Source organism: Chiloscyllium plagiosum, unplaced genomic scaffold (genome assembly GCF_037043375.1).
Source record: "Chiloscyllium plagiosum isolate Xiang-an unplaced genomic scaffold, Cpla_swu_hap1 HiC_scaffold_27, whole genome shotgun sequence".
Taxonomy (NCBI): domain Eukaryota; kingdom Metazoa; phylum Chordata; class Chondrichthyes; order Orectolobiformes; family Hemiscylliidae; genus Chiloscyllium; species Chiloscyllium plagiosum.
This window is the reverse complement of record NW_028270165.1, coordinates 17,777,507-17,793,904: the sequence shown is the minus strand read 5'-3', so window position 1 is coordinate 17,793,904 and position 16,398 is coordinate 17,777,507. Positions and strand designations below refer to the sequence as shown.

General features: G+C 44.6%; 1 long non-coding RNA gene across 1 annotated transcript; it reads right to left on the bottom strand.

Annotated features, from left to right (window-relative positions):
- Nucleotides 1-886: 886 nt before the first annotated feature.
- On the bottom strand, nucleotides 887-12,759 carry LOC148143290 (uncharacterized). The gene is made up of 4 exons (XR_015751187.1): nucleotides 12,515-12,759; nucleotides 8,387-8,571; nucleotides 6,040-6,238; nucleotides 887-3,473 (listed from the first exon to the last, which is right to left on the bottom strand). It is a non-coding gene; the product is annotated as an uncharacterized LOC148143290 (long non-coding RNA).
- Between the last annotated feature and the right edge of the window lie 3,639 nt (nucleotides 12,760-16,398).

The window sequence follows — 16,398 nt, the reverse complement described above, 5'->3', positions numbered from 1 at the left end:
GGGGGCGGGGCCAATGTGTTGCCTGCTCCCCTCGCCAGCCACCTGAAAGGTGGGTTTGTCTTTAAGTTTTAACGTTGTTTTAAACATTTTCAGTCTTTTCCGAAATGTTATTCCAGACCTCGAAGGCTGAAACATTGGAAAACTTGCAAACATAAAACGAAGGGATACTAAAAAAAAATGAATAAAGATAAATTACGAAAGAAACCTAGCGAAAAATATCAAAAAGAATAGCAAAAGCTTCTGTTGGCATGCTAAAGGGAACAGAGTCGCTATGGTCCCTTGGAAAATGAAACCACTGAGTTAATAGGAGGAACACTGAAATGTCAGAGATGCTAAGTCAATACTTTTCCTCAGTTTTTCAAGCTGGAGGACAATAGTACCATTCCTATTGGAATGGGCAAGTCAGAGGTGATAGAAAGGATAGAACTTAAACAATCCACGTTGAGAGGGAAAAGGTACACAGCAAACTATTAGGATTGAGGGCAGACAAGTCCCCTGGGCCTGACGGCCTACATGCCAGGGTACTAGATAGACTTTAGTAAGGCGTTTGACAAGATTCCCCAAGGGAGACAGGTTCGCAAGGTTAGATATCATGGAATACAGGGAGAACTAGCCATTTGCATACAGAACCAGCTCACAGGTAGGAAGATAGAGGCCTATGATCAGTAGTATACCACAAGGATGGGTGCTGGGTCCACTACTTTTCATCATTTATATAAATGCTGTGGATGTCAATATACGAGTTATAGTTACTAAGTTTGCAGATGACACCAAAATTAGAGGTGTAGTGGACAGTGAAGATGCTTAGCTCAGAGGATAACAGGGTGGAGTTTAATTTAGATACATATGCAGCACTGCATTTTGGAAAAGCATATCAGAGGAGGACTTATACACTTAATGGTAAGATCCAAGGGAGTGTTGCTGAACAAAGAGACCTTGAAGTGCAGATTCATAGCTCCTTGAAAGTGGAGTCAAAGGCAGATAGGATAACGAAGGTGGCGTTTGGAATGCTTTCCTTTATTGGTCAGAGTATCAAGTTTTGAAGTTGGGAGGTGATGTTGCAGCTGTACAGGGCATTGGTTAGACCACTTTTGGAATATTGTGTGCAGTTCTGGTCTCCTTCCTGTCAGAAGTTTGTTGTGAAACTTGAAAGGGTTCAGAAAAGATTTAGAAGGACGTTGAGCTATTGGGAGAAACTGAATAGATTGGTGCTGTTTTTCCTAGAGCGTCGGAGGCTGAGAGGCGACCTTATAGAGGTTTATAAAATCATGAGGGACATTGATAGGATAAACAGACAAGGTCTTTTCCCTAAGTTGGGAGGAGTCTAGAACTTGATGGCATATATTTAGGGTGAGGGGGCAAATAAATAAAAGGGACTTAAGGGACAACCTTTTCACGCAAAGGGTGATGTGGGTATGGAAATTAGCTGCTTGAGGAAGTCATGAAAGCTGGTATAATTACAACATTTGAATGGAATCTGGATGGAAGGGTTTAGAGGGATATGGGCCGAGTGCTAGCAAATGGGACTAGACTGTTTAGGCTAACTTGTCAACATGGATGAGTTGGAGTGTCAAAGTAGGGATTTGAGACGGCCCAGGGAATCCCTCGTAGACCTGCAGCCTCTCACAATTCGTCCCGGAGTTCGTACTCTTTGAGAGTCTGGAATAAAAAAAATCCTCTTACAGGCAGTTTAGTTTAATTTTAGTTAACCCCTTTATTTAGCAATAGCTTCACTGATACCGATAAGCTAAACTAGCTAGGTTCTAGTAACCGAGAAGAGTAGGGGACCAACTCTTCAAGTGCCCTGGCAGGTTACTTTGATATACTGCTACAAAGTGGTTTCCTTTACACAAAGGTTTACAAAAACATTGCATGTTCTAAATTCGTAAGGAAGAAAAGTTAATTGACAGGTCCCTGTATGCTTGACTAATCACTCCTACAGGCCCTAAGCCTGTAGGGTGAGAAAAACATATCCAGCCGAGTTAGGTGCCTGCTAGCGAGATTAACTCCTATCATAAAGAGGTACCAGTCTGAGCTAATTGGAGAGTTCCTAACCTTGCACAGGTCACAAGTCAGATACAACTATTTTCCAAAACGGCTTCTTAGCAGGAGGGCAAACTTTTGACCATAAAATGGCTTCCTGACACATTGTGCCTGAATCTCTTCAATGTTAGGCTGAGAATAATTTCTAAGCTAGGAGTAAACTCCTGCTTTTTAGGCACTGAATCATACTGTACCTGAGGCTGAGATGTTACCAAATGGTTGCATTTAAACTGATTCATTAGTCTTCGAATTAAACATATTCTCTTTTCAGGGTTGTGATTCAAATAAGTCATAAGATCTGATTAGTTGGAATTGACAGTGGGGTAGTCTGAAAGGTCTGTAGAGTGGTCTGCAAGAACTGCAAGTAAGTTAAAGCTTCGTCAATGTTATCTTTTACAGAGTTCATATTTAATAACCGGTAATGGCTACTCAATACCATCATAAACTCAAAAATACAATTATGTTCAATCCAAAGCAGGTTTTTTTTAATGGCTTCGGGAGCCCCAGTGCTACAATGGTTTCTCTCTCTTGTCCTTTTGAACTCTCAAGTCAGGGACTTTTAACAGCAAAGATGTTTTCCCTCTGTTTGCCTAGCTTGCAAAGGGTAATAGGAATCTATTATAATTCACAGGACCTGACTGTCAATTACAAGGCTTTTGACAGTACCAAGTTTCGTTTCGGGGTCAGAATCAAACGCTGTCATTAATTTCACAAGGGAACAGCCATGAATGTTATCACTCTGTGTCCTATTTACACAGATTCACTGTTAAGGCAAATGTACTTAATTGCATCAGGGTATCCTGTTATCACTTGGTTATCTTCTGCATACCTTGAGTTCTCCCCTTTTACCAAGCCTCCCTGCCTGTCTATTTTCTAGTGTGCAGCAACTGTGCTCTATAATTCAATGTTATATTTTAGTTTAAATGTTTAAAAACAAGTTTTATGCTATAGACTTTCTTATTCCCTTCTTTTGTTATTTCATGACAACTACTTGACTTATAACAATAATTAGTCCATTCAGTCAATTTGTATTTTCAAATAAGTCAAGTGCCTCCTCTGCCAGGTCATCGTCCAGAGGAGCAGAGTCTGAAAGATACTGGATTTCAGCATGGAAGTTCAGGCATGGAGGTAGAGGGGTAGACAAGGGTCAAATAAGCAGACTCTTCTTTGGCTTAGGTGAAAAATAATGTACAGTCCATTTCACGCATAAGGATGAGACCAAGTACAATCCATCCACACAGCGATCATAGCCAGCAAGTAAACTTCCATCCATATGAATCAGACGACAGTTGGGCAGGTATCTTCCCTGCATCTTGACCAGTTTTGTTGATCACATCTGTGTTGTCCGAAAGATCAGGACATGGTTTAGTAACAAGTTCATGTATGAGAACACAATCATGGGGAGGATCAGGCAGTTCAAGCGGTTCTTCCTGCAGGAATGTAGGGGATTAATGTTAGAGCAGCATTGAAAGGAGAGAAACGGATTCAGAAGTAATGAAATCTCACAGCGACTGAGACGAACCTTAACGAGGTGTTGAGTATGTTTAGAAATCAGCAAGGATACTGCAGAATGTGAGGTACAGACTTCTACATTTTGATGTAAAGTTATATTAGAGGCAGCCACTACCATAGTATGGATGGCAGAGAGAATCTGGGTGCAGGAAGGCATACCTTGAGCAATGGGGTCAAGCTTAGTAGAAAAATAGGCAATAGGGCGCCAAGAGGAGCCATGTTGCTGGGTGAGAACAGCTGAAGCACAGGTATCAAGGATGCCAACATAAAGATGAAAGTGGCAGTCATACAAACGTTGGCCTAGCGTGGGTGCTGAAGAGAGGGTAGTTTTAAGCTCCATAAAGACTTGTAGTTGTTATGGGGTGAGTTCATACCGTTAAAGCTCATTAGACGAGGACAGGGGAGATAATGTTTGGGTCAGAAAGGCACAATTAGGAATCCATTGTCGGCAATAATTGATGAGGTCGAGAAACTACCGTATGTTTAGGAGTGGTTAGAGGGGCAATACAAAGAATAGGATCAATACGTTCAGGTGTCAAGCACCGATCGAATTCAGAAATGAGAGTACCTAGGAACTTAACTTCTTTCTGATTAGTCTTAACTTTGCTTGGGGGTACAATATAGCCACATTGATGTGGATGGTTGAGAAAGGTAGTGGAGTCAGTGTGATTGGACACTTTGTCAGGGCTAGCGAGGAGGTCATCGATGTATTGAACTAGGGTAGCATCGCCAGGAAATTCAAATAATTCAAGCTGGGCGTGAAGAGTCTCTGAAAAGAGTGTTGGCGACTGAATAAACCCTTGAGGTAGGCAAGTCCACATATATTGGTGACCCTTAAAAGGAGGCAAAAATGTATTGGGCTATCTGGATGCAAAGGAAGACAAAAGAATGCATGTTGGAGGTCAACGATAGTGAAGAGCTTGGCATCAACTGGAACTTGGCTGAGGATAGTAGCAGGATTAGCAACTGGAGGATTATGAGCCTCAATGATTTTATTTCCTTCACGAAGGTCGTGAACGACATTCAGGACATCCCGGTGTAGGGATCGGAAAGATAGGTGTATTGACAGAAGAATGGCATGGGACTAGAAGGCCTTGCGGTAGAAATGAAGCAATGACAGGTTGAATGACAGCTTCACCTTCTGGTTTCAGGGGGTATTGAGGTATAGACAGGAAGACAGAATTAGGTTTGATCAGAACAATGATGGGTGGGACCTTAGCAAGGCCCACTTGTGTTTTAGAGTCCACCCAGACTCCAGGGTATACTGCGTCCTGCGGGTGAGGGTGGGCATGATGATGATGAAGACTGCCATGAATCGACTAAGGCTGTGCATAAAATAGGATTGATCCTTGAGTGAGCAGCTGAATTTCACGGCAAGTTTGGTGTCAAAACCTACTTCTTAGGCTTTGTGTTCTGGGTTCAAGAGAGTGGTGACACAGGGGAAAATGAGAGGGCCAGTTTTCCAGCTATGAAGAGGAACTGACATGAAAAGAACGCCACCAGCTAGTGATCTGATCTCACCAATCACCCAAGCGTGCCGAGTAGTGCCCAGTAAGGGATTATAGTGTGTGTTCAAACCTGAGATCATTCCCGGATGAGTCATAAGCTAAAGTAATGTGGGGGTGAGGGACGTTATGTAAAATAGGATCGAAAGCATAAGGATCCAAATCAAATGACCACCATCGAGGAGGCTTTGGTTTTGATGCATTGAACAAAATGAGGTGGATCCTGAATCAGGATACCATCATCATGACATTCAATAGTAAGATTTAGAGGACAGAGGAGATCTCTAGCAAGTAGAGGGATACGTAATCCATTAGTAACAACAAAGCAAAAAGGGAGCGTGGCACAATTTTTCCACACCACTGTCAGATGGACAGCGTATGCATGTTTATTAGAGGAACCATCAAAACATTGCAGGATTTCATCATCGTCCGAGTTTTGAAAATCAAAAGCATTAGCAAGATGGACGGGAAGTGATGAAACAGTGGCTCCTGTGTCAAACATAAATTCAATATTGTGGCCATTATGGTTAAGAATTAGCATAGGTCCATCCTCTGGGCTAGCGGTAAGTATGGGAAAATTCAAAGCAGGAAGCTGCCCTATATCCGGGAAGTAGTTTTGAAAAGGGTTTTGTGCAGTAAAAGGGGCAACCTGCTGAGGTCACTGGGGAGGGAGACCAGGAGATTGTCTGTTGTTTTTACTGCGGTGATGAACCAGGGACTGCTATGGAAAGGGCAGTTCTTGGACTAATGTCCTAGTTCACTGCAATTGAAACAAAGGTGTAGTTGTTGAGGGACTCTTGGGGGTAGGGGAGGCAGGGAAGAGTAATGAGGGGATGTATAGGGGCATCATGGACTGTTGGGGAAGGATACATAGGAGGACCGCAAGGTCCATTGGGATGTTGTGAATACACAGTACCATTTCTACTGAAGTGCCATACTGGACGATAGTATGAGGGTTTCATTTGCTAGCTTGACTGACCTTGCAGACGGAAAGGTCTTCTTTGAATCCTGCGTTTAAGGTTAGCCACTGTAGTTTGGGCAAGTTCGGTCTTGACCGTGCCGATGGTAGCCTTACTCTTGGGATCCTTTAGTTCTCAGAAATAACAAACCTCTCGGCTGAATTGTGCAACCTCAGCATCTTGCCAGTGGATATTGTGTGTTTTAATAGCTTTCTGTACCTGATCAGGTAAGAGAGTCATACATAGGGCATTAAATTGGGATGATCATCCTTGTGGTAGTTAGTGTCACCAGAAGAAGCGCCATAGCATTCCTTAAAATGGGTAAGGAACTCCTCAGCCTCTTCGCCCGAGCTGGGTTTACATGTTAAGACTTTACCCACATCAACTACATGATGCACTGCTTGATGGAGACAGGTAATAATCCAATCTGATAGTTTCCACCGGGTGCCGGACTACAAGCTGGGTATGATTATTACCTTGTAAAATTTCTCAGAACTCGCCCATTATTCAGGCAAAAAGCTGCATTCTGAGGTGAATTAGGTCTTGGGAGGCAGCATTATAAATGGTCTTAGTCCTATTAATGTAATTAACAGATCCCTCAGGATTCCTTCCATAATCTGCAGCCTTATTGATAATGCTTGAGTGTCATGAGGTTTCCATGGTTGGTAAAGATCCATAAATTGGGCTTGTCCTGGATTCAGAGCCTGTGGGTTAGGAACCTCTTCTATTCGGGAAATTTCTTTTTGGCCCTCCCACATCAGGGTGAGTGCAAGGTCTGATATTAAGGTCCCGAGACTTTGATTGCAAATCATCGGTGTCTTCGGGACTTATTAGTTTAGGGGCAGTGGAAATCAAAAGGAGTCTGTTCAGTGTTCCTTCCAGGTTTTAATTTTAATTGACTCCTAGTACAGGAGGCACCGGGTTTGTGGTAAGCCGAATTCTTATTCGGCAGAACAGCTGGGGGGAGGTCATGAGCCTTGGCACGTTCGTCATCAGAGTAAGGGGGGAGGGTTCAGGCAGGGAACCGGAGGTGGTCAGCTGACAGAATTAGAGGCATAAAATATTTCCTCCTCCGAATCAGTATCCCACCCACCATCTACAAACGGATCAGGATTCTTTCGTAATGGGTCTTTGGAAGAGGGGAGGGTGGGGTATAAGGAACAGTCCTTGTCAGCTTCGTCCTGCGCAGCTGCAATTGCAGTCTGTTGTTTATTCACCAGTTTCCTTTTTCTTTGGTGCCCTTGACGTTTCAACGTAGATTCTGAATCTTCGCGTTTTTGTAATTTTCTCCCTTGCCTATTCCAATTCTACTTCTAAATCATGTGCTTCACATTTATGTTTTAGTTCTGTCCAATTTAGTTCACATCCTTCCTCAGTTAATGGACTAACTCCCCTTTTAATACAGTTTTGTCTCCATGATGATTGCATGGATTTTTCCCATTTTTTCCCTGAGCTACCCTTTTCCACTCTGATTAGACTTCTTTCTGCTTACTTCCCTTTCTTTTTTCCCAAATCCCTTGTTCAATTTTAGTGAATAGAGTTAAATCATGTGCGCCTTCTAGAGACCAATCCTTATTCTGTTGAGCAGCTGCAGCTGATATTCTCCTTAATTGTTTCTCATAATTAATAATACAGACTTGTTATTTCTGTTAGGGGACATTTGTCTTCCATCTTATCTAGGGGCACACTCATAGTTATCCGACCTACTTTAAATCTTCATAAAACTACTGATCAACAAGGGCTCCAACCCCACAAAATACAAAAGCAAACATTCATTCATCAACAAGCAAATGTGCATCCAAACCAAATCTCACAGGATTAAACTTTCTGCAAGCTGCAGGGAATCAGTGCTGAGTCTCTGTCTGTCTCACACGCGCGCTCTCTCGTACATACACATGAACATTTTAAGAGAAATTAGGCACTCACATTCCAGATGTCTCATAAATCCTGGATGTGGCACATAGTTGCTTAACCAAGTATGCAAGAATTCTATCACTGGCCAGCATTTTTCTTATATACATGACAAAAGCAGCAGCCACCCTCTATATTACATAAACGAAGAACACCCAACAGAACAAAACTATAACTAACAAACAAGACAAAACAGCAAAGCAAGACAAGCCAAGTTGAACAGATACAACAGAGAAGATAATCTCGACTTAAAACTTTCACTAATCAACAACCCGACAATGAACAACAAGACTAATGATTTCTGCAAAACATTCTCAACATTGTAAAATCCTGACAGTTTCTGTTTTTAGTCCTATTTAAATGATCTCATTTAGGGTTCCGTCAGGGTACCGAGAGAGTGAAATGGGGGAAACACCACGCAGATGTAGACAGAGAGTAATCAAGGTACAATTTTACCTTATGGGCCCATTGGTCTGGAGTCCAACCCTTCGATGGAACTCCTCTTTTCCAGTTTCACTCAAATGTAGCCCTTGTTGGAACCCTGCTCGCAGTGCCAAATTGAGACAGCCCAGGGAGTCCCTTGTGGACTCAGACCTGTCAGCCTATCTGGGTTCATCCCGGAGATCGTACTCTTTGGAAGTCTGGAATAAAAATAAAACTCTTACAGACAGTTTAGTTTAATTTTAAATTATCCCCTTCATTAATACCATCACCGTTACAACATAACACTGATACCTATAAGACAAGCTAACTGGATTCTATTAACCCAGAAGAGTAGCAATCACTCTTCTTCCAAGAGCCCTGGCGGGCTACTCTGTATACTATCTTTATACACAAGTTTTTTTGCAAAGGCGGTGCTGTGACAAACACGCTTTCTTTATATGAATTTTTTTTTACAAAAGCACTGCATGTTCTGAACTAGACAGATAACAGTGAAAGGCAATAATTCGGGAGAGAAGTAATTGATACAGAGTTTCATTTCGAGGTCAGAATCAAACACTTATTCATTTCACAAAGGAACAGCCGTGAATGTGATCACCCAATATCCTGTTTATACAAATTCACTGATGTTAAGACAAATGTTCTTAAATGCCTTATCCTCCCTGCCTGTCTATTTTCTAGTGTGGAGCAAATGTGTTCTATAATTCAACATTACATTTTAGTCTAAATGCTTAAGGACAAGTTTTCCTTACAAACATTCTCACGACCCCTTTCAAAGTTTCATAAGTTCTTTCCTATATCAGGGGGAGCAAAACTTAACGTAGTTTCCAAAAATGCCCTAACCAATGTACAGCCACAATATGACCTCACAACTCCTTTATTCAATGCTCTGACCAATAAAGGAAATCATACCAAACGCCTTCTTCACTAGTCTATTGACCTGCAACTCAAAGATCTCTTTGTTTAGCAACACTCCCCTTAACTGTCAGTCCTGCCTGGATTGCTCAACCAAAATGCAATACCTCATTTCTCTGAATTAAACTCTATCTGACACTCCTCAGCCTGTTGCCCACCCCAAAAATTCTAACTTATAGGCCCCCTCTGTTTTCACTTTGTGAACCGAATCCCTGCTGTACCTCACTCTGAAGGGTCAAAATATTGACCAGCCGGGACAGAGTGGACGTTGGGAAGATGCTTCCATTGGTAGGAGAGACAAGGAGCAGAGGGCACAGCCTTAGATAAAGGGAAGATGTTTTAGAAAGAGAGAAGGAGAAACGTCTTCAGCCAGACAGTGATGAACCTATGGAATTCATTGCCGTAGACAGCTGTGGAGGCCAGGTCACTGAGGATATTTACAACATGAGATAGATAGGTTCTTGAGTATCAAGGGGATCGAGGGTTACAGTGAGAAAGTGAAAGAATGGGATTGAGAAACTTATCAGCCACAATTATGTGGTATGAACAGACCTGATGGGCTGAACGGCCTAATTTCTGCACCTATGTCTGATGGTCTTTTGCTGTCCTGGGCACAGAGTGTCAGAATTGGGAGCAGGAGTAGACCATTTGGTCTTTCGAGCCTGCACCAGCATTGAACACATCATAACTGGGAATTAATCTACCTACATCTTGGTAGATAGACTGTGACTTTTCTCACTGGAGCACAGGAGGTTGAGAGGTAACCTTGCAGAGGTTGTATAAAATCATGAGGGGGATAGAGGAGATGAATCGCAGGTGTCATTGCCCTTGGGTGGGGGTTTTAAGATTAGGCAGCAAATTTTGAAGGTGAGAGGAGAAAGATTTTAAAAAGACTTGAGGGGCAGAATTTTTTTTAAAAAAGAGAGTGGTTTGTGTGTGGAATGAATGTCCAGACATTTTCTCACTTTCCCCCCCATACACATCCACTTCTTTGTTGTTCAAAAATCACATGAACTCAGCCTTGAATATATTCAATGACCCCTTAACTGCAGGAAGAAATCCCCACTTCTGAACTCAATTCCTCTTGCTAATGTACCACTTGCACTACTCATTGCTCGCTGCACCTGACAACTGGCATTGTCTGGTGAGGAAGGACGCTGAGGCCTGAAAATGTGTTGCTGGAAAAGCGCAGCAGGTCAGGCAGCATCCAAGGAGTAGGAGAATCGACGTTTCGGGCATGAGCCCTTCTTCAGGAAACTCATGCCCGAAACATCGATTCTCCTGCTCCTTGGATGCTGCCTGACCTGCTGCGCTTTTCCAGCAACACATTTTCAGCTCTGATCTCCAGCATCTGCAGTCCTCACTTTCTCCTAAAGGATGCCGAGGCCCTTTTGTACATCCACACGTCATTCCTGATAAAGGGTTCATGCCCAAAATGTCAATTCTCCTGCTCCTGGAATGCTGTTTGATCTGCTGTGCTTTTCCAGCACCACACGTTTCGACTCTGATCTCCAGCAACTGCTGTCCTCACTTTCTCCATATCCCAAAACAGTATATCAACATTTAAACAATGCACCTCCTTTCTGCTTTTTTTTAACACAGCAAAAGCTCTAACTTCACATTGGCCACGTGTTTGCCAATTGTGGTCTTCTCTACACTGGGGAAACTGAGCATAAACTTGGGGACCAGTCCGCAGAGGCTGACCAGACCTCCCAGTAGCCACCCATTTTAATTCCCCTTCCCACTCCATTTCTGATATGACCATCTTTGGCCTCCTCCATTGCCACAACGAATCAAACCGCAAATTGGAGGAACAACACATCTTCCACCTGGGCAGCCGACAGCCTGGTGGACTCAACATGGAGTTCACCAATTTCAAATAACCTCCCTCGCCACCCCTTGAATTCCTTCCTAGCCCCTCCCTGCCACCACCAACCAGATTCCTTCCTACCAGTGACCAACCAGGTTGTACCCTCTACCTGTCCCCGCCTATCCCCAATTCACCACCCTGCCCCCAGCACATCCTCGTTCTGCAGCTCTCCCTACACCCATCCCCAGTCCTCAACAAGGGTGACACCCAAAACATCGACTTGACCTCCTGATGCTGCCTGGCTTGCTACGTTCTTCCAGCCTCCTGCATGTCTATTTTGCCAATTAAGTCACAGACCTGGCCCAACTTTTCCCAAGTCTGTTCCCTCCCTGGATTCACTCCCTTTCCTTTCAGTTGCAGCAAGTCAACAATTGAACATCACAATGGAAAATAAATGGAAAAGGGGATGAGAAATGTGTGTGTCGTACTCTTGGTCAATCAAAAGAAGGTCTCACACCTTTTCTGCTGACAGTGAGGAACATGTGCAATGTTTTGGTGACACCGGTGAACATGGCCGTGCTTGTTAACACAGGAACGCACACAATATGCTCAGTGGCGCTGCTGGTATTATTGACAGATTTTAAGTGTCCAAATGCCAATAGGAGAAAAAAAGGGTAGAGCCACAATTGTTTTCCCCATACGGCACAACATTTTATTGCTTTTCCATCTTGTCTGGCTGCTCAACGTTTTTGACTTTTCCCCAGTGTAGGGGTGAAGTTCAGAACTAGAGGACATAGGTTTAGGGTGAGCGCGGAAATATATAAAAGGTATACCTAAGGGGCAACTTTTCCATGCAGAGGGTGGGGTGGTGTGTGTATGGAATGAGCTGCCAGAGGAAGTGGTGGTGGCTGGTACAATTACAGCACTTAAGAGGCATCTGGATGGGTATATAAATGGGAAGGGTTGAGAGGGATATGAGCCAAGTGCTGGCAAATGGGACGAGATTAATTTAGGATATCTGGTCGGCATGGACGGGTTGGACCAAAGTTGTCTGTTTCCGTGCTGTACAACTCTGACGACTCTAAATAATACAAAGTATAATTTGACAAATAACAAACTATATCCATGTTAACAAGGCTTAGCACACCACGTGCTTTACTAACAATTCTCCACAGGTCCTATCCCTTCAATGACTGAGGAACATATGCTGGTGCATAATCTCCTCCACTAGTATTTACACACTAGTCTAAGGAATTGCACAAGTAACAGAGAGGGTAAAAAGCACAAGGATTAAACACACAGTGAGGGTAAAAAGCACAAGCCCCAGTAAAAGCAGATGGAAAGTGAGTGTAAAATGTCACTATGACAGGACAGGCCCCACATTCCTTCCCCTCCGTCCCCCCCACAACCTGCCTCACCTTTCACCTCCCGGGCCCAGTACCTTCCAGGTGGCCCCATAGTTGACACAGGGGCCGCCCCACGACCAGTAGAACTCCACCACCCAGGCGGCCGACGAGTTCCCAAGCAGGCCCTTAACCCCATCCGCCTCCAGAATGCTCACCGGCTCCTGGCTGCTGTACAGCCGGCCGGTGTGGCCGTGACACAGCAGCTGCACCAGGAAGGCGGCGGTGCCCAGTGACGGGTGTCTGCCCCGGGCCGCACGGCGCCATTTTCCTAACGGCCGCCCTCCCGCCGCTTCCCCGCTCGAGCGCTTTCTCCTCCCAACCGCCTTCGCCCCCGCGTGACGTCTGCACGGGGGGATGGGCGGGGCCGGGGGAGCCTCACCGTCACCAAGCAACAGACACCTCGCGCGACAACTGCTCATTCACAAAAACAAACTCTCCTGTCTCGCTCTGCAGCTGCAGGGGGGACACTGCCACGTTTCCAGGAGCCCTGTCTACATTGGGAAAGCTCACGGCTCAATTTAAACAGATATTCCGACATCTAACGGAACGGTGTCATATCTAAAGGGGGCAATCTGCATTTTAAAAGGCATGGACACTTTAACGGGCTATTTCTGCAAATAAAGAGATTTAAATGAACAAGATTATATTTCAAACGGATGCGTGCACATTAAAAGGAATATCTTAATATGTAAAGTGACGCAGTCATATCTAAATGAATCTACATTTCGAGGAGACGTTGCCCTATTGATAAGCAGAAATATCCCTTTAAGAGACAATAGGTGTGAATTCTGCCTGTCCCCCAATGTTGTCAGACTGACATTTTTCTTAGAAAAGCTCTGCATTTAAATTACATTCTCGAGAAGGCAATTTATAGATGAGGGTGCAGGTTAGGGTGGATTGGTTGTACTATATTGCCCATAGTGCCCAGGGATGTGGTGGACTGGCCATGGGAAATATGGAGTAACGGGGGGGTATGGGTGGGATGCTCTTAGGAGGGCCAGTGTGGAATAGATGGGCTGAATGGCCTGCTTCCACATTGTCGGGATTCTATGACTCCCTCCACAATGGAGCATTTTATCTGCATCTATCCTGTCAAGCCCCTTTCAGAATTCTATTGGTTTCAATAAGATCACTTCTTTGGTTCAGAGACCCTTCGTCCAACTCATCCATGCCGACCAGGATTCCCATACTAAACTAGTCCCACTTGCCTGCAATTGGCCCATATCCCTCTTAAACCTTTGACAAAGGGTCAGTGAGACTCAAAACGTCAGCTCTTTTCTCTCCTTACAGATGCTGCCAGACCTGCTGAGATTTTCCAGCATTTTCTCTTTTGATTTCAGATTCCAGCATCCGCAGTATCCCTCTTAATCCTTTCTATTCATGTACCCATCCAAATATCATTTAAACGTTGTAACTGCCCCTACATCTACCACATCCTCAGCAAGTTCATTCCACATGCAAACCACCCTCTATCAAAACGTTGCCCCTCAGGTTCCTTTTAAATCTCTCTCCTCTCATCTTGAAAAAAATGCCCCGAGTTTTGAGCTCCCCTTTGCTGTTCACCTTACCTCCACTCATGATTTTATAAATCTCAATAAGGTCATCCTCCTGTGCTCCAATGAAAAAAGTCCCAGCCTCTCCTTATAGCTCAAACCCTCCAGTCCTGGGAACATCCTGGTAGATCTTTACCGAACCCTCTTAATAGAATTCTTCCTGTTACAGGGCCACCAGAAATGCACTCCGTACCTGGAAAGTGTCCTCACCAACATCCTGCACAACCTCAACATGATGTCCCATCTCCTATCCTCAATGGTGTGAACAGTGAAGGCAATGGTGCTAAATGACTTCTTAACCACCATGTCTACCAGTGATTCAACTTTCAAAGAACTATGTACCTGAACTTCTCACTGTTTTGCAATACAACCCAAGGTCCTACCATTAATTGTACAAGTCTTGCACTTCCTTGTTTTAGCAAAACGCAACCCCTCGCTTTTATTCACACCTCTCTCATACACACACACATACAACCCCCAACACTCTCACAGGCTTATATTCCATCACACTCACAATTTACCAAGCATGCAAACACTCTTACACACACTCTCACGCACAAACTCTCATGCACACAATCACACTCTCTCATGCACGCACACACACACATAACTCTAAGGGGTGAATTTGTATTGGCAGAATTACATTTGCAGATACTTTCAATTTTGCTCAAAATGTGCACAGTCTGCAGGCAGCCAATCTATGTAATATTTTATAAGGTTCCTACTTTGGAAATAGAACCAGTCTAATTCAAGATTGGGATACTGACAGACTCAAATCCCACACCGTTCACGCATTTTCTGAGCTGTCACTTTTTTTTTAATGAAATCTTAAGTCATCTTAAGAACGTGACAGAAAGGATGTTCTGGGATTTACATATTAATGAACTGAAACCTGCAACCCATTCTAAAAGGTGAATGACTAACAGCAATCTAGGTTTGTTCAATATATCCTATCAGTTGCATGACACTGAACTTTGGCTACAAAATCTGTGCCTTTTGATCCTGCTTCACAGCTACCCAATGAAGGAGCACTGCTCCAAAAGTTAGTGCTTCCACATAAACCTGTTGGATTATAACCTGGTGTTGTGTGATTTTTAACTTTGTCCTTCCCAGTCGAACACTGGCTCCTCCATATCATTTCTAGTGAACGCAGCCCACACCTTGGTGCTGCCAGTAAATTTTACAATGCCGATGAAACGATGCACTCTGCGCTCCTGAAAAATTAACAATTTCTAATGATACCAGCTACTCATTCACTGCTCCACCTGATACACGACATTGGAAAGAAATGAGCAGCTTTAAAACAAAAACTCTTGGAGCTCAAAGCTTTCATTGAGAGTCTGAGCCCGGCCGTAAGTTCAGATAACCTTTATTGTGACTCAACTTTGTTACAGCTTCAGATCTCCCCAGCAAAAAGGTGTAGAAAAAGTAGCTACTTTTTAAACAGCTCGAGGTCAAAGCGCGCACACTCCCCTCCGCTCCCCCCCGCCACCTCACTTCTTTTACTATTGGTCCAGTTAATAATGGCACTCGGCCATTGTTCCTTCACTACCCTTGCGATGGCACATGAACTCGCTGGTGGCTCTGTCGGTGGGAGGTGCGGGTGAAGCCCTTCCCGCACAGAGTGGGTGATTGGCCTCTCCCCAGTGTGAATCTGCTGGTACTTCAGCAGGGTGGAGTAATTGCTGAACGCGTTCCCACACTCGGGGCACAAGAACAGCCTCTCCCCAGTGTGGACCCACTGGTGCTTCAACAGGGCAGAGGAATTGCTGAAGGCCTTCCCGCACTCGGGGCAAGAGAATGGACCCTCCCCAGTGTGGACCTGCCGATGCCTCAGCAGGTTGGAAGAATTGCTGAAGGCCTTCCCACATTCAGGGCAACTGAAAGGCCTCTCCCTGTGTGCAACTGCTGGTGCTTCAGTTGGTTGGAGGAATTGTTGAAGGCCTTCCAGCACTCAGGCAGCTGAAGGGCCTCTTCCCAATGTGGACCCGCCGGTGCTTCAGCAGGGAGGAGGAATTGCTGAAGGCCTTCCTGGACTTGGGGGAAGAGGCCTTTCAGCTGCCCCGACTGCGGAAAGGCCTTCAGCAATTCCTCCACCCTGCTGAAGCACTGGTGGGTCTACACGAGGGAGAGGCCTTTCAGCTGTCCTGTGTGGGCCCACCAGTGCTTCAGCAGGGTGGAGGAATCGCTGAAAACTTTCCCGCTGACAGGGCAGGAGAACGGCCTCTCCCCAGTGTGGCTGCGCCAATGAGACTCCAGGACAGATGGGACATGAAAGCCTTTTCCACGGTTGCCACACTTCCATGGTTTCTCCAAAGAGCAGGATTCCTCCGGTTTCTCCAA